This window comes from Fukomys damarensis, unplaced genomic scaffold, assembly GCF_012274545.1.
Source record: "Fukomys damarensis isolate Sample0158 unplaced genomic scaffold, DMR_v1.0_HiC HiC_scaffold_39, whole genome shotgun sequence".
Lineage (NCBI taxonomy): Eukaryota > Metazoa > Chordata > Mammalia > Rodentia > Bathyergidae > Fukomys > Fukomys damarensis.
In genome coordinates, this window is record NW_022900951.1 from 19,544,094 (window position 1) to 19,565,516 (window position 21,423).

Here is a 21,423-nt window from a genome sequence, read left to right on the forward strand (position 1 = left end):
ATCCCAATTTACTGTGTTGAGTTGGCATTGTACAGAAATGGACAGCCATATTGGTCTAGAAATGTTATTTTTTTATTTTTATTTTTTTCCATTTTTACAGGGCTAATGCACTGTATTAAATATGTAGGAAATATCTACATGGGTTTGATTACAGAAACTAATAAAGTATTCTCTAAATAATGAAAAAAAGAATAAGATAAGACTACAAGATCAAGAAGCAATTTAAATATGTTAAGGGACCATTTTCAGCTTCATAATTAAGGATTATTTTAATCTTACATCACTGCCTTTTCTCTTTTACTTTAATTTTAGTTTTATTTTAGGATTTCCTATTTTTAATGTTCATACAGGGATTTCTTTAACTGAAATATCGAATAGTTTCTCTGGTGTGAAAAACTATAATAGTACACAGGATCCTAATGAGATAATTAACAATGTGAAATAGGAAGTAAAGGGCTAAAGGTGTAGGGAAAGTGGGAAGGGTGGGGAAAATGTAATAAGGGAGAGAAAAAAATGAGAAATTTAAAAAATGGAAATAAAGTGTTTGTAAATGGGGAGGGGAGGTGGGGGTGAAGGGAGGGCAGGGAGAAGGGGAAAAAATGAGAATCAAGACCTATCATGTAAAGGCACAGGATCCCAATAATGAATGTAACTGTATTGTATACCTAAATTGTACCAATAAACTCAATAAAAAGGAAAAATACCTTCAGCACAGCAAGATAAACCACCAACAGAGTGAAGAGACAACCCACAATGTAGGGAAAAAAAATTTCGTGCTATTCCTCAGACAGAGGTCTACTATCTAGAATATATAAAGAACTTTTTAAAAAATCAGACCTCACAAATTTAAAGAACCAATTCAAAAATGAGCTTCTGAAATGAACAGACATTTATCATACAAAGAAGTAGAAACATCAAATAAACATATGAAAAATATGTTCAACATCACGGGTCATTCAAGAGATACAAATGAAAACAATGCTGAGATTCCACCTCAATCCTATCAGGAAATCAACTAATGGCCCAGGGATTTAGCTCAGTGGCACCCCACCTGCCTCACAAGCACAAGGTCCTTAGTTCAATCCGTAGTACTGCAGGGGTAAAAAAGGAAGAAGCAAAGAAAGAAATGAACCAAGAACAAATGCTGGTGGGGTTGTGGGGCAAGAGGAACCCTGCTGCACTGCTGGTGAAAGTGTAGTCTTGTGCAACCACTATGGAAATCAACATGGAGATACCTCAAAGAACTAGGATTGGAAGTCCCATTTGACCCAGCTATTCAACTGCTGGGCATCTTCCCAAAAGAATTGAAACAATCATACCTCACGGATATATGTGTACCCATGTTCATAGCAGCACAATTCATGGTAGCTAAAACTTGGAAGCAGCCCAATTGCCCATCAAATGGAGACTGGATAAAGACAATGCATTTTTTTATAAAATAAAGTACTACTCAGCCATAAAAATGAGAAACTAGAGATACTTATAGCTAAGTGGATGTACACTGAAGTCATACACTTAAGCGAAATTAATAGGACATAGATGTGTAAATACCAAATAGTTTCTGTGGTGTGAAAAACTAAAAGTGCAAATAAGGTTCAAATTGTATAATTGGTAATGTGAAATAGGAAGAAAAGGGCTAAAGGAGTAGGGGATGTGGGAAGTGTAGGGGAAAGGAATGAAGGGAAAAGAAAAAAATATGAGAAAAGGAAAAAGGGAAACAAAGGCTTTGTAAATAGGGAAGGGGGAGAGGGTGAAGGGAGGGCAGGGGAATGGGAAAAAATGAGAACCAACATACATCATGCAAGGCCAGGGATTTAGCTCAGTGGTGCTACCACCTGCCTTGCAAATGCAAAGTCCTGAGTTTGATCCCTAGTACCCTCCCCAAAAAAAATTATGTAAAGGTACAAGATCCTTTACATGATGAATGAAATTGTATTGTATAACTAAAAAACTCAATGAAAAAATAGATTACTACTCAGCCAAAAGCATGAGAAACTAGAGACATTTATAGCTAAATGGATGCACATTGAGGCCAAACTCTTAAGCGAAATAATAGGACACACATGCATAAATATTGAATAGTTTCTCTGATGTGAGAAACTGAAAATGTAGATAAAGATTAAAAGGTATAACAGATAATATGAAATGGGAAGAAAAGTTTCAAAGGGGAAGGGGAAGTGGGAGGCACAGGGGAAAGGAATAAACATGAGAAAAGGAAAAACTTGAAACAAAGTCTTTGTAAATAGGGACGGGTAGAGGAGTTGAAGGGAGGGCAGGGGAATGTTGAAAAAAATAAGAACCAAGATACATCACGTAAAGGTACAAATTCCCAATGAGAAATATCATCATATTGTATACCTAAAATGTATCAATAAACTTAATGAATAAAAAATGAAAAAACTACCCAAACACACCTTAAAACAAGAGAAACTGATTCAACAGCTACTAGATGACAGAAAGAAGACTAACCTAAGAGTAATTAGAATAAGAAAAAAATCAGAAGACAACACAAATGACATTTTTAAAAACCTAGTTACAGAAATAATGGCAGAAAACTTTGCAAATCTAGGGGAATAAATATACAGATAAGTGAGGCATATAGAACCCAGAAAGCCATAACCAAAAGAGAAATTTTTTATGCCACTTATTCACATAGTCCCAGAAGTCCATCACAGGGACAAACTCTTAAAAGCTATAGAAGAAAGGCAGCAAATTACATATAAAGGCAAATCCATTAGAATCACAACAGACTTCTCTACACAAACTTTAAAGGCCAGAGGGCTTGGTATGAAGTGCTTTAAACCATAAAAGTAAACAAAATCCAACCTTGAATTATATACCCCACAAAACTTTCCTTCAAAATGACAAAGAGCAATTCAAGAAATTCATGACCACCAAACCAGTATAACAAAAATTCTCAAGGGTATTGTATAAAGAGACAGTAAAGTCAACATCACCAATAAGCAAAAAAGAATAAATATACCTGGTGAGATGAGCAGGTAAGAAAATGGAAAAAATAAAGAATTCAGTATCCAGAAAATAATGCAGTAACAGGAGTAAGTCAATACTTCTCAGTAATAACTCTCAATATGAATGGTCTCAATTCTCCAATTAAAACATACAGATTGACATAATGGATCAAAAAGCAAAAACCAACAATATGCAGTATATAAGAAACAAATCTAAAGGAAACTCACAGATTAAAAATCAAAGAATTAAAAACAATATTCCACACAGTGGGAACCCAAGAAAAAAGCATGAGCAGCTATCCTAATCTTGGCCAGAGTAGATTTCAAACCAAGTCTGATCAGAAGATATAGGAGACCAGATAATGAGGATCAAGGCCTAACTGGCCTTCTCAGCAAGCACAAAAGAGAAAAACAACAAGCTGTGCCTCCTTTGGCAACGTGCAGGCATGCTAGCATGTTGCAAGTTCAAGAGATAAGTCAACACAGCTGAGATCTGGATGTTTACCTGTGTATGTGCAAGAGGCAAATGAATCTTCCATTAATCTAATTGTGAATCTTCTATTAATCTAATTTGTTCCTGTGTCTAAGTCAATAAAAGTGAAGTGAGCCAAACACTCAGGCTCTTTGTTCATTAAAGGGAAAGAGCCCCCTGGCCCCCTCATTCCAAATTACCTTTGTGGTTTTTGTCTTTTATCCTCATTTGCCCCTAGTTGTGGATAAACTCATAGGCTGGCTCCTACAAGAAGAGACAAAGGGGCAAGGGATTTAGCTCAGTGACACCACACCTGCCTGGCAAGTGCAACGTCCTAAATTTGATTCCCAGTTTAAGGGGAAAAAAAAGAAGAAGAGAAAAAGAAGTTCACTACATATCACTTAAGGGAACAATTCAATAGGAAGAGATAACAATTATAAACATGACTACCAAATGCTGGCACACCCAACATCATAAAACAAACACTAATGGACATGAAATATCAGATAAACACCAATACAATTTTAATGGGTGATCAGAGTATCTCACTGTCACAAATGGACAGATAAATGAGACCAAAAAAAATACACAAATATGAGTTGAACCAAACCTTCAAATATACTTACTAGATACTTATAGTGTTCCATTCAACAACAGAATACACATTCTTTTCAGAAACACTGAGGCTTTCTCTAAAGTAGACCACATATTATCTATTAAAGCATGCAGAAGTAAAAGCAAAAGAATCAATATTATCATATTATTAGGTCATAGTACAGTGAAACTAGAAACCAATGGCAAAAGAAACCACAGAAACTGCAAACATATGGAAATCAAGCAATAACTTCTGAAGATAATATATATATATATTTGTATCAGGGGGCGAACTCAGGTCCCTGTGCTTGCAAGGCAGGTGGTGGAATCACTGAGCTAAATCCCCGGCCCCACCTTCTGAATACTTAATGGTCACAGATGAAATTTTTTAAATTTTAGACAGTTTCTACAATCAAATGACAATGCCAGCACAGCATACCAGAGCCTGTGAGACAGAATGAAACAATCCAAAGAGAAGAGTTTATAGTGGTGAATTCCCACATCAGAAAAATAGAATGAGCTCATATTAAACACCTAATAATGCACCTCAAGATCCTAGAAAAACAAGGCTTTGCTCTTCTCTTCCCATCAAAGGTCAGCTGGCCTCACCTCCTCATCAGCTCCATTTTACCTCTCCTATTGTGTACCCATTTCCTGGGGTATGAGAATGGTCTAAACATCTTTCCGCCTCCGTAGGGTGGCAGCAGAGACCCAGTGCTTTCTCCTTTCTTGGATCATCAGTCCTTGCCCTCCCCAGTAATGAATGTGGAGTATGATGGGATGGCCTGGGCACTGGCCTGACAGAATCTATCCTTCCAGGTATAATGTCAGTGAATGAAAAGAAAGGTCTTCACATGGATCAAAATTCATGTCATGGAGGAGAAAGTGCATTTATAACACCACTGGAAGGTTTATATAAAAGATTTAAATTACCAGGAGTACCTCCAGCATCAAAGGGAAGAGGAAGAGACTGGAATGTTCACTTAGTTCCCAAGTTCCTGATGGCCGATGGTCAGCTGGTTAAGAGGCTGCTGTATATAGAAGTTACTCAATATATGGATTTCAAAGTGATCAAAGGGAATTTGTCTATAAGGGAGGAAAAAATCTACAAAGTTCCTTCTACTGAAGCAGAAGCCCTGGCATCTAACTTAATGGGACTGTTTGAAAAACATCCCTTCAGAAAGTTCCTAGTGTATGTTGCCAACTTTGATGAAAAAGACCCCAGAACTTTTGAGGGTGTTGATCTTAAAAAGACCACAATGTGAGATTCGTATAAGAAATTTGACTTGGTCCAACATGGTATAAATTTTACTAGTCATTCTCCTGCATTATGCCAAACCAATGTCTACTTAGATCAGCCAGGTTTTGAGACCATTGATAGAATTAAACTCTACAGTGAGTCTTTGGTAAGATATGGCAAAAGCCCATACTTTTATCCATTCTATGGCCTAGAACTGTCACAAGGATTTGCAAAGCTAGATGCTATTTATGGCAGTACCTACATGCTGAATATACCAATTGAAGAAATAAGTATGCAGAATGGAAAAGTGGATGGTATATAATCAGAAGGTGAGGTTGCTTGCTGTAAGCAACTCATCTGTGACCCAAGTTACATAAAATATCTGGTAGAAAAAATGGGCCAGGTGATTAGAGTTATATGCATCCTCAGCCACCCATCAAGAATACCAATGATGGGGCCAGGATTTAGCTCAGTGGTTCCACCACCTGCCTCACAAGTGCAAGGACCCAAGTTCAATCCCCGGTACCAAAAAAAAAAATGTGTGTGTGTGTGTGTGTGTGTGTGTGTGTGTGTATGAATGATGCTAATTCCTGTGAGATAATTATTCTACAGAACCAAGTCAATTGAAAATCAGTTATCTATGTTTGCATGATCTTCTCTGCACATAATGTGGTGGCACAAGGGAAGTACTATTGTTAGTACAACTGTGGAAACCAAGGAACCTGAGAAAGAAATCTGACCAGATTTGGAGCTCTTGGAACCAAGTGAACAGAAATTTGTTAACCATCAGTGACCTCCTTGTACCAAAAGACTTGGGAAGAGACAGCCAGATCTTTATTTCCCATGCATATGATGCTACAACTCACTTTGAGACAACCTCTGATGACATTAAAGATATCTATAAAAGGATGACAGGATCTGAGTTTGACTTTGAGGAAATTAAGTGCAAGAAAAATGACATCTATGGAGAAGACTAATGGCAGTACATGTTAATACCTAATTGGGACAAATGTATGAAACCAATATTATAAGACCTGTTTTTGTAATCACAATGGAGATTGAAGAGTGCTGTACCAGTGAATACTCCCCTTCATCTTTCTAATCTTATGTATTAACTTTTCATGGATTGGCTATTCAGATTGATGGGTTATCATTTTGTTCAATTTAACCAACCTTGATTTTTTCTAGTGAAGAAACAGTTTTGTGATGCCAATTCAGAGAACTTGATACAGTATGTTGTATCTTTTAATCAGTGTAGACTTTGCAGTTTTGTGTTTCTGCTGCTCAAGAGCTAGAACCATACAATGTGTGCCATCTTGACATTTGTGAGATTATAAATTGAATATTCCTCATTTAGGGACAGCATCCTTAAGTTTTCCCTATATGTATTTTGTATTATATCAAATAATGATGGGCAGGGCCCAAATAGTATAGCTACAAGTTTGGTTCATGTGGACATATATTTCTAACCAAACTCCATACTAAGGAAGTGTTTGGAGAAAAACTGTACGTGTTGTTTTAACCTAGGAAAATTGAGAGAAGGGGAAAGGAACTTAATCTAAGCATCTTTTGTATCCCAGGTGTGCCTTCTTCAATGGACCAGGCTGCAATGCAGTATTGATTTGACAGAACCTCTACTTTAGGCATGTCTGTCTCAAAATGGCTCCAAATGATTTCTGTACTGCAAAATAAACCCAAACCCTGAAAACTACAAAAAAAAATCCTAGAAAAAACAAGACCAATTCAAATCCAAAGCTAGTACAAGGAAGAAAATTATAAAGATGAGAGAAGAAATTAATTAAATGGAGTCTAAAACAGCAATGCAAAGAATTGATTAATCAAACAGTAGGTTGTTTGAAAGAATAGGCAAACTCTTGGCCAATCTTACAAAAATTAGGAAAGAAAAGACACAAATACATGCAATTAGAAATGAAAAAGGCAAAATCACAAATGTCACTGAAATTCAGATTATCAGTAACTACTTTGAGAAACTATACTAAAAATATATATAAGCTACCAAAGCTCAAACAAAAAGATATAAAAATCCTGAATTCAGTGAAGAATTTTAAAAACTCATTGAGTACGGTGGCACATGCCTGTAGTCCCAGCACTTGGGAGGCTGAGGCAGGAGGATCATTTACATAGTGAATTCAAGGCTAGCTTGAGCTGCATAGTGAGGCTCTGTCTCAAAAAGAAAAAAACTACTAAAGAAAGCCCCAGTCCCAGTGGAATCACCATTAAATTCTACAAAAATGTTAGAGAAAATTTAATGCCAATACTATAAAATGCTCTTCAATGAAATCAAAACAGAAGCAATATTCTCAAGGCCATTCCTAGGAGCAAGTATTACCCTTATTCCAAAACCAAAAAATGACCCAACCAGAAAAGAAAGCTACAGGACATTGTCTTTAATGAACATAGATGCAAAAATCCTCAATCAGATAATGGCAAGTAGAATACAGCAAATCATCAAAAAGACCATGCATTATGAGGAAGTCAGATTCATTCCAGAGATTCAGGAATGCAAGAATGGTTCAACATATGCATTCAGTAAATGTAATATACCACATAAACAAAAGCAAAGACAAAAATCATATGAGCATCTCAATAACTGAAGAGAAGTATTTGGCAAAATTCAACATCCATTCATGATAAATTCCTGAGGAAAACAGCAAACTCTTATCACAATCTGATAAAAGACATCTATGACAAATGGCAAGAAACTGAAAGCTTTCATTCTAAAATCAGGAACAAGACAAGGATGTCTGCTATCATCATTCCTGTTCAGTACAGTTCTTGAAACAGCCAGAGTTATGTGGCAAAAGGAAAAATAAAAAGACTAAGAGCCAGGCATGGTGGCACACCCCTGTAATCCCAGCACTTGGGAGGCAGAGGCAGGAGGACCACTGTGAGTTCAAGACCAGGCTGGGCTACATAGTGAGTTCCAGGTCAGTCTCAACTACATAGTGAGACCCTGTCTCAAAAAAAAAAAAGGACTAAGGATAGGAAAGAAAGAAGTTAAATTATTATTATTTGCAGGTGACATGACTCTCTACATGGAAAACCAAAAAAAAAAAAAAAAGTCTCCTAGAATCAATAACCAAATTCAGTAAAGTAGCAGGATACAAAGTCAATACTCAAAAATCAATAGTGTTCCTATACATCAATAAAGAACTCACCAAGAGGCCAGGAGTGGCAGTGCATATCTGTAATTCCAGCACTTGGGAAGCTGAGGCAGGAGGATCACTGTGAGTTTGAGACCAGCCTGGGCTACATAGTAAGTTCCAGATCAGTCTCAACTACATAGTGAGACTTTGTCTCAGACAAAAAGAACTCACCAAGAGAGAAATTAGGGAAATAATGCCTCTCACAATAGCATCAAGAAAAATAAAATACTTAGCAATTAACCTAGTTAAGGAAATGAAAGGCTTCTACCATAAAAACTACAGTATTATTTTAAAGGAGACTCAAGAGGTCAACATAAAGTGGAAACATATCCCCTGTTCCTGGATAGGCAAAACCAATACTGTCAAATGGCCACACTTCTAAAATTGATTTAATGCACTGTCAATCAAAATACATGCAGCATTCCTCACAGAACTAGAGAAAACAACCCTAAAATTTGTATGGAATGAGAAAAGACCTAGAATAGCATAAGCAAACTTGGACAACAAAAGGAAGGCAGAAGGCAATATACTCACCAATTTTTGGTTATATTACAAAGATACAGTGGTAAAAACAGTATAAGATTGGCAAAAAAAAAAAAACATATGTATCAATGGAGCAATACAGAATGCAGAAACAATCCAGGCACACTCAGCTACCTTATCATTGACACAGGTGCCCAAAATTTTCACTGGAGAAGAGATAGCCTCTTTATCAAATGGTGCTGGGTAAACTAGCTATCCACATGCTGAAGATTAAACCAGACCCATTTCTCTCACCATGCACTAAACTGTAATCAAAATGGATCTGAGATCTGAATATTAAAACAGAAACAATATGCTGGAAGACAAAATAGGTAAAATTCTTGAAGTCGTAAGCAAAGGTAAGGACTTTCTGAACAGAACCTCAGTTGCACAAAAAATAACATCAAGAATCAACAAATGGAATCATATCAAATTTAAAACTTCTGCACAGTAAAGGAAACAACCAACAGAGCAATAAGACAACCTGCAGAATGGAAAAAATATTTTTCTGGTTATTCCTCAAACAAAATGGGGATTTGGGGCCAGGGATTTAGCTCACTGGTTCTGCCACCTGCAAGCAAAAGGTCCAAGTTCAATCCCTGGTACCACAAACAAAACAAAACAAAACAAATATCTTAAGCAAAATAGTGATTGGGAACTGGGTGTTGTGGTACACACCCCTAATCCCAGCACTCTGGGAGGCTGAGACAGGGGAATCAAAGGTACAAGCTAACCTGGGCAACTTAGGGAGTTCCTGTCTCAAAATAAAAAATAAAAACATATTGAGGATACAGTTCAATGTGAAGGCTCTGGGTTCAATCCCTAGTACCACACACACACACACACACACACACAAGGATTTGGAAAAATACAAAAATGGATTCAAGAGTTCTTAACTATATATTGCTTCTAGGTGAAACTGTTGGGTCATAAGATTACAACAACACTGAGATTCCATCTCATTCCAAAAAGAATGGCTATCATCAAGGAATCGACCAATAACAAATGCTGGTGAGGCTGTGGGGGGAAAGGAACTCTTCTTCACTGTTGGTGGGTGTATAAATTGCTATGACCAATATGGAAATCAGTATAAAGATTCATCAAAAAACTAAAATTAGAAGTTCCATTTGACCCAACTATTCCCCTTCTTGGTATCTTCCTGAAAGATTTAAAAGTATCATACCATGCTGATATATGCATATCCACATTTATAGCAGCACAATTTGTAATAGCTAAATCTTGCACACAGCCCAGATGCCCATCAACCAATGAATGGATAAAGAAGATGAGGTTTTTACATACAAAGGAATACTGCTGTTCCATAAAGAAAGATAACTCGGAGGTATTTTTAGGTAAATGGTTGTACCTTGAGTGAAATAAACCAGACACATATGTTTAAATATTGCATTATGTCTCTTATGTGAGAAACCCAAAGAGTAAATAAGGACCAAAAAGGATGATAGATGATAGATATTGGGAAGTAGGAAGAAATTGTTCAAATGGGAAGGGGAAAAAGAGAGAGGGGAGTGGGGAAGGAAGGAAGGGGAAAAAGAATAGAAGAAAATGGAAACAAAGCTTTTGTAAATAAGGAGGCGAAGAAGGATTGAAGGGAGGGGGAGGGAATGGGGAAAAAAGAAACAAGTTATATTATGTACAGGTACAAATTCCCTATGATGAATGTTATCATTATGTTTATCAAAAGTGTACCATTAAAAATTTTTTAAAGAATCAATCTTAGCTGTTAACCTAGCCAGTGTGATCTCCCTCTTATAAAAAAGCATCATAAGATAATTAGTTACACGTTCAAGGCCAAATTTGTTATCTCTTGCACAGGAATATGCAAGATCAAAGATATGTCCAAATTCATTGTTCCAGCAAAAATATAAAAAGACACATTTACAATTAGAAGCTTTAACACTTATAAAGGTAATACTAGAAAACAATCCAGAGATGCCATTTCCCTGTGATCCTTGTGCTACACACCAGAGAAGACATGTGATAAGAAAAGTAATAAAATTACAATGTAGGTTGTGGATTATTCCCTTGTGGAGCAGCAACTTCAGTGCTTCAGCACATGGTTTTCTATTCTGCACCTACATATTCAAGTAAAGAAAGAGAAGAAATTTATATATCTCTATAAATCCTGAAGGTAATAAGAAAGCAGCCTTATGAGGATAAGGAATGAATGGACTGATACATGTTACACATAACAGAGAATGTCACGTACTTTTCTAGAGCTAGAGTGACATAAGCCTGGTATATGCCTGTGGTGGTTAGAAAAGGGAATCCTCAGGCCAGGAATTTAGCTCAGTGGTGCCAACACCTGCCTCACGAGCACAAGGTCCCAAGTTCAATTCCCAGTACAAAAGGGGAGGGGGATCCTGAGCTTCCTTTGCCAGGAAACACAAAAGAAGCATGCCTGGGAAGAGATCTACAACTCTAACCTCTGCAGAAGGAAGACTTACGTTGCTGAGATGGACATGTGGACTCAGAAAGAGAGTGTGGTGGGAATTTTCTCTACCATCATGAGAGGGATGACTGCAGCATGAAATGGTGTAGCCACTGTGGAAAACACTTTGATGGTTTTCCAAATGCTGGAGTTACAACATGAGCCTGCAACTTCATTACTAGGTATACCCAAGCAATGTGAATGTATGTTCACATAAAAACATATGTGAATTATGAATATTTGTACTGGCATTGTTTACAATAGCTAAAACTGGAAACTGAATGTCCATTACTTAATGAATGAATAGAGAAGATGTTTATACAATAGAATAGAATATTATCTGCCCATAAAATGGAATAATGGACTGACCTTTACTGCGACATTGATGAACTTTAAATGCAATTACACTACAGGAAGGGAGACATTCACAAAAGATGACATGTTGCATGCTTCCATATGTAGGTAAGGGGGTGGAAGGGGAATTAAGAATGACTACTGAAAAGAATGGGGCATCATTTCTGGGATGGTAATAATGTTCTGAAATGGTTGTTGCATGACACTGACATTATACTAAATATCACTGAATTGTTCACTTGAAGATGGTGAATTGGCAGACTATTGAAGAGCATAAGGAACAGACCCAAATTGCCAGGGCAGAGATGTTTTATCAAGCCAAAGCCAATTTTAAAAAGGAAGAAAGAAGGAAAAACCTTAAACTTTGAGGTGAGTATACATGGATGCTATCTGATGTGAATGCATGAAATAAACCGTTAAAATAACATTCTCTGAAGAAAAAAGACAAGAATTCAAAAAAAGAGAGAGAAAAGAGCAAGGAACAGAAATGAAAAAAGTGAATCAGCCGATAGTTCATCAAGCTCTGAGGATGAGTGGGTTGAAGCTGTTCTATCCCAGACTTCTGGCAAGGAAATGGCCTGGAAAGTGAAAGGTAAAAAGTTAGAAAAAGAAGATGACAGAAAAGTTATTCAGAAGGATGAGTGTATGACTGTTTATTTTATTTAAATCTGTGTCATCATCATCACTTAAGGCTGAAAAGGAAAATAGAGTGGGAGAAAAACCAAGCATTTGAACTCTCTAAACTAGTTGAAAAAGAATTGAATTGATATTGGAAGGATAATGGGACATGTTTTCCATCATAAGACTGAAACATGTTGTCAGTTACTGAAGCATCAGGAGTAGAGGATGGTGGATTAAGCTGGCTAAGGAAGTCATACCAAAGAATGAAGGAACAAGTTAAAAAACAAAATAGAAAATTTGAGGGCATTGTACCTGAAAGATATGGGTCAATGGAAATATTTAAGTTGAAATTAGAAGAGGCTGAAAAATTGCATCAAAAGTGGACTGGTGAGAGGTGGAGCCAGGTGGGCACCTGCAGCCCCCCACAGCATCCACACACATATGTGCCTTTGGCCTTCTGGCTGTGCTGGTACCTAGATTCACACCAGAGAGACACAGAGGGTCATAAAGGCCATTGTCCTGAGCTCCAGCCTCTATTGTGATTTAATTAACACTGTTAAAGGGAATAAATTAATAACTACCACAAATTGTCATAGCTGTGTTTGATGCTATTGTGTTACTGATTGTATCACTTGGGCTAAGAGGTTCTGATTAATCTAATCAAATGTCCTTCCTGGTATAATGAAAACGACATTGCATCAGAGTCATTAGAGATTCTAAACCTAAGGACAAGCTATAACAGGAAGATCAAACTATTAACCCAGGAATTAAATCAAGAACAGTACCAACAACAGAAATAGAAATGAGAAGACATTCAAGCAAGGCACACGTATAAACACAGGCTAACAGCTCACCAAAGGAAATTTCTGGGAGAAAGGAGGTGAAAAAGTCTGCTAATCCACCACCTGGACACCCTGAGCTGAGAGCACAGGAAGTAATAAAACAGATGAATGAGGCTCTAGAAAAATTCAAAACAGAAATAATTTCCCAGATAACTACAGAGATGGTGAATAGAATGAATGACATGATTAGAGACTGTAGAACAGAAACAGATAAAAAAAAATACATGAGCTCATGACCATGACAGAAACCATGAATGCTCAGCATGGGAAAAAAATGGAAATCATGAATGTGCAACATAGGGAATAAAAATGGAATCCATGAAACAGATTCAAATAGATACCCAGAAGATTAAAAACTCTATTGAAAGCATACACAGCAGACCAAGCCAATTTGAAGACAGGATATCAGATATAGAAGACAGGGTGGCAGTCAGTGACCATGAAAAGAGAGATCTGTTCAAAATAATAAGGGACCATGAGAAATCAATCCAACAGCTCCTAGATGACACAAAGAAGAATGATATAAAACTTATAGGACTCCATGAAAAAGCATTAGAAAGTACAAATGACATTTTTAAAAAAAACTGTTCACAGAATTAATGTCAGAAAACTTCCCAAGCAGAGAAAAAAAATTGACATGCAGATAAGTGAGGCAAATAGGACTCCAACTAGCCATGATCAAAAAAAAATCTACACATAAAGGTATAATAATCAAGATCTCAGCAACCCAACAGAAGAACAAAATACTTCAACCAGAGAAAAGAAACAAATCACATGCAAAGGAAAGCCCATCACAATCACAGCAGACTTCTCAACACAAACTCTCAGGTCAAGGAGAGCCTGGAGTGAGGTATTTCAAGCCCTAAAAGAAAACAACCTCCAACCTAGACTGATATACCCTGCAAAACTGTCTTTTAAAACTGATGGGGTAGGACCGGGGATTTAGCTCAGTGGTTCTGCCACCTGCTTCACAAGCACAAGGTCCCGAGTTTTATCCCCGGGACCACAAAAAAAAAAAAACGATGGGGTAATAAGATACTTCCATGACAAAGAACACCTGAGAAATTTCATGAACACCAAACCAGCACTACAAGCACTTCTAAACAATATCCTGGAAAAAGAAAATGAAGGCCACAGCTCCATAAGGGGAAACAGCAAATAATACCAGGCAAGAAAAGAAATGAAAGGGAGGGGGAAAAAAATAAAAGAGCCAACAACAGCAGCCAGGGATTTAACTCAGTGGTTCCACCACCTGCCTTGCAAAGTGAAAGGTCCTGAATTCAACCACCAGTACAAAAACAAAAACAAAAACAAAAAAAAACACCTTTAGGGAGCTCTAAAGCTAAACAGAGGAACTAAAACAGGAAAATAACATGACAATGAAAAGTCAGTACATAACAGTTATAACCATCAATGTCAATGGCCTTAATTTCACCAATCAAAAGAGATAGGCTGGCAGAATGAATTAAGAACTGAAATCCAACAGTATGCTGTATACAAGAAACCCACTTAATCCACAAAGAAATTCAGAGACTGAGAGTAAAAGGATGGAAAATGGTTCTCCATGTGACAGGAGCTGGGAAAAACATGAGGGTAGCTATCTTATTTGAAAACAGAGTAGATTTCAAACCAAAACTAGTTAAGAGAGACAAAGAAGGCCACTACATCCTTGTAAAAGGAACAACAGGAAGAAATGAAAATCATAAATATATGTGCACCAAAAACTAATGCCCCCCATTATACAAAACAAATATGAATGGATATGAAAAATGAAATAAGCACTAATGCAGTTGTATTGGGAGACCTCAATACTGCACTGACACAAATAGACAGATCATCTAGACAAAAAATCAACAATAAAATAACAGAACTGAACCAAGTCTTTGAACAAATAGACTTAGCAGATGTCTACAGTGTTCCACCCCACAAAATCAGAATATACATTCTTTTCATCAGCACACAGTTCATTCTCCAAAATAGACCACATGCTAGCTCATAGAACATGCTTAAGTAAATGCAAAGGAATTCAAGTCATCCCCTGTATATTATCAGACCATAGAGCAATTAAGCTGGAGATCAATAGCCTAAGAAACCGCAACAACTTCACAAACACATGGAAATTAAATAACACCCTGCTCAACAACCATTGGGTCACTGAGGACATTAAAGTATAAATTAGAAAATTTCTACAATTAAATGATAATGCAATACAACATACAAGAATCTATGGGACACAATGGAAGCAGTTCTATGAGGAAAATTCATAGCAGTAAATGCCCATACTAGGAAAACACTGAGCTCAAATAAACAACCTAATGCTTAACCTTAAGCTCCTAGAAAAAGAAGATTAATACAAACCAAAATCTCATACAAGGGAGAAAATTATGATGATTAGATGAGAAATTAATGCCATGGAGACTAAGAAAAAGATACAAAAACTCAATGAAGGTGAGTTGGTTTTTTGAAAGAATAAATAAAATTGATAAACCCTTAGCCAGCCTTATCAAAAAAAAACAAAGAAAAGGCTCAAATTCATGTAATTATAAGTAAAAAAGGTGAATTCACAAGAGATCCACCAGAAATCCGGATCACCTATACATACTTCAAAAATCTATACTCTAATAAAATGGAAAATACAGAAGAAAGGGACAGATTCCTAGATACATATGAAATTCCAAAGTTGAATGAAGAAGATATAAAAAGTCTAAATACCCCAATTGCAATCAGTGAAATTGAAAATGTAATAAAAACATTACCAACAAAGAAAAGCCCAGGTCCTGATGGCTTCACTGCTGAATTCTACAAAACATTTAGAGAAGAACTATTGCAACTACTCTTTAAACTTTTCAATGAAATTGAAAGGGAACCAATACTTCCAAATTCATTCCTGGAAGCAAGTATTACTTTGATTCCAAAACCAGGGAAAGACCCAACAAAATAAGAGAACAACAGGCCAATCTCTTTAATGAACATAGATGTAAAAATCCTCAAGATACTGGCAAACAGAATACAGAAGATCATACATCCTGACCAAGTTGGATTTATCCCATTGATGCAGGGATGGTTCAACATACATAAATCAATGAGTGTAATACACTATATTAGCAGAATCAAGGACAAAAACCATATGATCATCTCAATAGATGCAGAAAAACATTTGACAAAATTCTGTAGCCATGCATGATAAAAAATAACCCTATAGAAAATTGGAATACATGGGCTTTATTTCAACCTGATAAAGGCTATCTATGAAAAACCAACAGCCAGTATCATACTAAATGGCCAAAAACTGAAAACCTTGATGCTAAACTCAGGAACAAGACAGGATGTATACTATTACCATTCCTGTTCAATGTAGTTCTAGAAACATTAGCCACAGCAATTAGACAAGAGAAAGTAATAAAAGGAATAAAGACAGAAAAGGAAGAAGTTTAACTGTCACTATTTGCTGATGATATGATACTCTACATAGAAGACCCAAAAAGCTCTGCAAAATGCTTCTCATCTTAATCAACACTTTCAGCAGAGTAGCTGTATACAAGGTCAACACTCAAAAATCAATAGCCTTGTTATACACAAATAACAGACTCTCTGAGAGAAAAATAGGGAAACAATACCTTTCAAAATAACATCCCAAAACAATTAAATATCTAGGAATCAATCTAATGAAGAACCTCTACAATGAAAACTATAGCACTCTGAAAAAAGAGATAGAAGAGGATAGAAGAAAATGGAAAGACATCCCTTGCTCCTGGGTAGGAAGAATCAACATAGTGAATATGGCCATACTTCTGAAACTGCTATACAGATTCAATGCAATCCCAATTGAAATTCCAACAGTATATTTCACAGAACTTGAGAAGACAACCCAAAAATTCATTTGGAACCAGAAGAGACCTAGAATAGCGAAAGCCATTTTAGGCAACAGACACATGGCAGGGGATATCACAATTCCCAACTTGAAACTACACTATAAAGCAGCTGCAAGAAAAACACCATGGTACTGGCAAAGAAACAGGCCTGAGGATCAATAGATTAGATTATAAGATGCAGAAACAACTCCAGACATACTCAGCTACCTCATCTTTGACAAAGGAGCCAACCATCCTCACTGGAGGAAAGATAGCCTCTTTAATAAATCATGTTGGAAAAACTGACTTTCCACTTGCAAAAGTTAAAACTAGATCCATATTTTCACCATGCACTAAACTAAAATCCAAGTGGATTAAAGATCTAAATATTACAACAGAAACATGAAACTTACTGGAAAATAAATGCCAAAGATATTGGCAAAGGGAAATACTTCATGAACAAATCCTCAGCAACATAAGAACTTGCACAAATAATCAACAACTGGGATCTCTTTGTGTTAAAAAGCTTTTGCAGTGCAAGAAAAACCAACAGAGCTAAGAGACAACCTACCATGTAGGAAGAAATTTTTACCAGCTGCTCCTCAGACAAAAAACTACTATCTAGAATATATAAAGAACTCAAAACAATCAAATCCCCCAAATACAAAGACACATTTCAAAAATGGGCATCTGAAATAAACAGAAATTTCTCAGACAAACAAGTACAAGCAGCAATTAAATATATGAAAAAATGTTCCACATCACTGGTCATTCGAGAGATGCAGATGAAAACAACACTGAGATTCCACCTCACCCCAGAAAGAATGGATGCTATCATGAAATCAACCAATAACAAATTCTGGCAGGGCTATGGGGAGAAAGGAAGCCTTCCCCATTGTTGGTGAGACTGCAGACTGGTGCAATCACTATGGAAATCAATATGGAGATATCTGAAAGAACTAGGATTAGATGTTCCGTTTGACCCAGCTATTCATCTGCTGGTTATCTTTCTGAAATAATTAAAAGAATCATACCACAGTGATATATGTGCACCCATATTTATAGTGACACAGTGTGTAAAACCTAAAACTTGGAAGCAACCCAAATTCCCATCAACTGGAAGCTGGATAAAGAGGAAGCTATTTGCTATAAAGTGGAGTACTACTTGGCCATAATGAATGAGAAATTAGAGACATTTGTAGCTAAGTGGATACACAGGGATGCTATAATCGCAAGTGAAATTAATAGGACACACTTGAGTCTCTCTGGTATAGAAAAACTAAAAGTGTAAATAAGGTTCAAATGGTATAATTGATAGTGTGACATAGGAAGAAAATGGCTAAAGGGGAAGTGGGAAGGGGATGGGAAAGGAAATAAGGGAAAAGAAAAAATGTGAAACAAATGGAAACATTAATGGTGAAGTGGGTGAAGGGAGGGCATGGGTATGGAAAAAAATAAGAACCAAGACATATCATGTAAAGGTACAAGATCCCAATGAAAAATGTAACTGTATTGTTTGCTTTAAATGTACCAATAAGCTTAACATGAAAAAAAAAAAGAATTAAAAGAATCATGTGACAGTGATATATGCTCACATATGTTTGTAGCAGCACAGATTGTAATAGCTAAAGCTTGGAAACAGCCCCATTTCCCATCAACTGGAGACTGGATAAAAAAGATGTGTTTTTTTTACAAAATGGAGTACTATTCAGCCATAAAGAATGAAAAACTAGAAACATTTATAGCTAAGTGGATGCACATTGAGGCCATACACGTAAATGAAATTAATAGGACACACGTGTAAATACCATATAGTTTCTCTGGTGTGATAAACTAAAAGAGTAAATAAGGATCAAAATGTATAATTGATATTGTGTAATAGGAAGAAAAGGTTTAAAGGTGTAGGGGAAGTGGGAGGGGTAGGGGAAAGGTAAGAAGGGAAAAGAAAAAATGTGAGAAAAGAAAAAATGGAAATAAAGTCTTTGTAAATAGGGAGGGGTAGAGTGGGTGAAGGGAGGGCAGGGGAACACAGAAAAAATAAGAACCAAGATATGTCATGTAATGGTGCAAGATCCCAATGATGAATGTAACTGTATTGTTCTACTAAAATGTACCAATAAAGAAATGAAGATTCTACACAAGAATAGTGGAGGAAAGCAACATATTCAGATAAAGTAAAAAATAGTCAAAAATGGGAAATTTAGACTTGGTGAAATATAATAAAAGTTCAAGAGATAGGTATGATACAATAGAGATTGTAAAAAGTAGCAATAAAGATAATTGTAGTAGTAATTTAAAAGATAAGAGATATGGGTTTTTAGAATCACATAGAAGAGAATTCCATACAGGCAAAATCAAGACTTCACTTCGCCAGCAAACTTGTGACCTAAAGTTTTAAGCCTCCTGATGATAAAGTATTGTCATCCAATAGTGAGACTAGAAATTTTGAGCCATCTAGTGCATCCAACAGTTCAGGGTTCTCTGAAGTGTGGTTTCCAAAAACCCATGGAATACAATGAAGAAAGATTAACATCTTGGAGTTGATTTGCAGCCTATGAACACACCGGGACTTCTGGAATCAAAAGTAGGAAGTAGAAAGAAACACAGTGTTTCTACCCAGGAGGAAAAAGAGTCAGATACTTTCATCATGATGATCATCTACACCTAAAAATGGGAACAGCAGGGCCAGATATTTAGCTCAGTGGTTCCACTGCCTGCCATGCAAGCACAAGGACCTGAGTTTGATCCCCAGTACAAAAAAAAAAATGGGAACATCAGAAAGTCAAAACAAACTTTTTATGGCATCTAAGTTTATGGGGAGGGAAAAGCAGATGAAGACTGTTATACTCTCTTTGCAGCATCATTGAGCTACCACCTTATTGGGTGAAGACATTTGGAAAAAAATTCAAATGTTAAGGAAGTCATTAGTAAATATGTTTGAATATAAAGTGTTGCAGTGCATCTTTTTAGAAACTAATATGAAACTAATAGTATTATGTGGTTTATTAATGTATCATAAAAGGAAGTAAGTGACATAGCTCCTGTCTATTTTAAGAAATCTATAATTGAATCTGATGAAGAGTGGCCCCTGAATAAGAAATTGATTGATCTCTCTTGAAAGGACGTCAGAAAGGGCAGGGGATTTAGCTTACTGGTGCCATGCCTGCCTTGCAAGTGCAAGGTCCTGAATTCAATCCCCAATACCCAAACGAATAAACAAACAAAGACATGAGAAAGTCTGTACCCAAGGCTTACCTTATTATTGGTGGAGTTTGGCCTCCAAGGAAAACTTGCCCATGTCATTGAAGATCAGCACAAATTCCCTCATTACTTTAAAAGGAAATCACTGGTAGGAAGTTGAATCTACAGCCAAGATTTTGGTGGAGAGCACCTGAGAAAGCTTTGAGGTTCAGAGGAAGAAAGCACTGCAGTGTGTTCAGCAGTGAAAAGCAAATGACTTCACCAAAAGTAAAAAATGTTGACTTGTGCCTTTTAATTCCCTCTTCAGATATTCTTTTCAGTTTAATTCCCACTGCATCTCACAAAATAAGGCTTAGGTCAGAGGGAATAAAGTAACAAGTGCAGGCTGCTCTGGGTCTCTGAAACCTGGGCACTATTGGATTATGTCGTTTTTTCCCTCACCTTCTGGAGATTTCATTTTTGTGACCGTGGAGTAACAGCAAATTAACTGTATGACCTGCTCACATTCCTGTTCTGTACCTACTTCTATAAATAAGTTAAACTAGAGAAGGGTCTTTTGAAAGGATAGCTGGGTAGCCTAGCAAATCCTTGTTTTAGAGGAAATTGGGCCTGCTTTAAAGTAGTTAAGCTTATTGATTGGCTTCATTGTATTTTTTAGAGCAAGATTATATATTCAATAATCATTGAAATTTGTTATTAAAGAATTATATACAAAAGCTCTTAATTTTCTATCAATAGCATATAATATCACTACTATTTGCTTTGTTAAAGGAAAAAGAATATCCCAAGAACACTAAAGAAATAAATGTTAGTTAAAATATAACATAGCAACCACTTGGGAAGGCCCAGGTGCGCAGGGAGCTCACCAGCACCCCAGGCCTTCATTGAGCGAACCAGTGAGGAACACCTAGCCAAGCAGACGCCTCTGTAGCATCATATTACCCCTCCCCCACCCCATGCTCTCAGGCCTCCCACTTGTAACAGTACCTGGATCCACACTGCAGGTGGTCATAAAGGCCATTTTACTGAGCTCCAGAAGATAGAACAGAAGTGAACAACTGCAATAAAGGCACATCAGACCTCTGTAGTTGGTAAGCTGGAAATCACTACCTTCAGAACTTGGAATATCTTCAGGGGAAGG

The 21,423-nt window shown here is 36.7% G+C and overlaps 2 pseudogenes; both read left to right on the forward strand.

Annotated features, from left to right (window-relative positions):
• Positions 1 to 4,794: 4,794 nt before the first annotated feature.
• Positions 4,795 to 6,252, forward strand: LOC104850287 (annotated as a pseudogene).
• A 5,760-nt stretch (positions 6,253 to 12,012) lies between these two features.
• On the forward strand, positions 12,013 to 20,563 carry LOC104850309 (annotated as a pseudogene).
• The last annotated feature ends 860 nt before the right edge of the window (positions 20,564 to 21,423 follow it).